The sequence below is a fragment of the Echinops telfairi genome, unplaced genomic scaffold (genome assembly GCF_000313985.2).
Source record: "Echinops telfairi isolate 266 unplaced genomic scaffold, ASM31398v2 ScPeMD7_7;HRSCAF=31, whole genome shotgun sequence".
In the NCBI taxonomy this organism is placed as follows: domain Eukaryota; kingdom Metazoa; phylum Chordata; class Mammalia; order Afrosoricida; family Tenrecidae; genus Echinops; species Echinops telfairi.
In genome coordinates this window covers 12,261,798-12,263,802 of record NW_022103904.1, presented here as the reverse complement: position 1 = coordinate 12,263,802, position 2,005 = coordinate 12,261,798, and the positions used below count along the sequence as shown (strand labels likewise).

Sequence of the window (2,005 nt, the reverse complement as noted above, 5' to 3'; positions counted from 1 at the left end):
TTTTCTGCATTAGGACACTCACTATTCTAATTGTTTCAAAATTACTTTATATTATCCCAATGCCTGTTTTGGACTATCATTTGTCTAATGTGTTCTTTAGAAATTCTTCCTATAAATTACTCATCTTTTGTCAGTACAACTCAGTCCTCTCCTCAAAGTTTATTTACTGATGGCTCAAGGAGTGGTGACTGTCATTAGCTATGAAGAATGCAGGATTTTATCAAACAAGGCAGCTCCCTAACTAGTCTACTACTGTTTCTTGGAGATACACACTCAAGGACAGTGGGTCTCTCTCCCCTCTTCATTTCACTCTCCTCCTCCTCACTGTATTCAAGCTGATTTGATTTCAACTAACAGAGAACCCAATAAAACAGAGGAGAACCACCCTCTGGGGATTCTGAGGCTGTAAGTATGAAGAACACCAGAAAGCTTTCTCCCAGATCCTGAACACAGGGTGTTATGATTCATTGAAAACAGTAATATATATGACTTTCAACATAATGGCATGATACAAAAAGTTTATGAGTATAACATATGTAGTAACCCACCACAATTAACCCCAGTGTAACTATGACATAGCAGTCAATTTAGATGTAACCATTTTAACAACGTAACCATATTGTATTAATCAGCCTGAGTATAGCCATTTTAAAAACCTCTCCATCCCTGAATTGAATATGATTGGAATGCAAGCTTCTGATTTAAGGCCTTACTGCTCTGCTTTTCTTGCTCACAATCTTTTAGTGTTAATGGAATGAAATATTTTATAATCTAGAAGTAGAAATGTTAAATTTTGGCCCTTTTTACTAAGATGTGCTTGGAAGGCAAAGAAAGAAGCCCCTGCCCCACCCAAAGCTGAAGCCAAAGCAAAGGCATTAAAGACCAAGACAGCCAGGCTGAAAGGCGTCCACATGCACAAAACAAAGAAGATCACACATCATCCACCTTCCAGCAGCCCAAGCCCCCGAGACAAAGAAGGCAGCCCAAATACCCTCGGAAGAGCACCCCCATCATCAAGTTCCCCCTGACTAGGAGGCTGCCGTGAAGAAGATGAAAGATAACAACACTCTTGTGTTCATTGTGGATGACAAGGCCAATAAGCACCAGCTCAAAAAGGCTGTGAAGAAGTTCTATGACGTTGATGTCGCCAAGCTCAACACCTTGATTAGGCCTGATGGTGAGAAGAAGGCAATACTATATTGACTGGATCCTACAACGCTTTAGATGTTGCCAACAACTTTGGAATCTTCTAAAGTGAGCCCAGCTGGCTAAGGCTAAATATAAACTTTTTCAATCCAAAAAAAGAGAGAGAGAGAGAGAAAGCAATGTTAAAATTTGAACTTAAATACATTTTTATTTATATACATTTTAAATACTTATTTTTCTAATCTCCCCTACCCCAAAAGATTAACAGAAAAAAATAAAGCTATATACTAAAGATCTATCCTGAGAGAGCCATAGCTCTTGAAATTTCATTCTGATGCCACTTCTATAAAAGTTGGAAAAGTAGGTCAACAACATGTCACTAGGAATCTGTGATTTCTCAATCACTCTTACCATAGCTGCAAGGCAAATGTGTCCTGGAATCTATATTGTTAATCGCCATAATAGGTAATCCCAAATACACCTCTTGGGATTTGTTTTGCTCCATATTTCTTGAGTTATAATCCATAGTATGAAAATACCACATTTATTTATCCTTTCTTCTATTAATTGATATTCAGATTGCTAAAAGAATTTAGTATTATGCTTATTATGAATAAAAGCTAATATGACTATCTGTTTATAAATATATTTTTGGACATGGATTTCATATCATGTAAGCATCTATGGATGTCAGAGATTCTTTAAAACTTTCTTCTGAAAGTAGAGTACTGAGGTAGTTAGTTTATTGTGTCAACCTGGTCAATAAACACATGTGGGGTTAATTGAAGGGCGGGGGGATAAATGGCTCAGTGAGCCTCACCTTTCTAGTTCTAGGGTCTCTTGCTTTCTGATGGTCAGA

At 37.5% G+C, this 2,005-nt stretch overlaps 1 pseudogene; it reads left to right on the top strand.

The window, feature by feature from the left end:
• Nucleotides 1–1,253, top strand: part of LOC105979100 — a 27,313-nt pseudogene extending 26,060 nt beyond the window's left edge.
• Nucleotides 1,254–2,005: the final 752 nt, after the last annotated feature.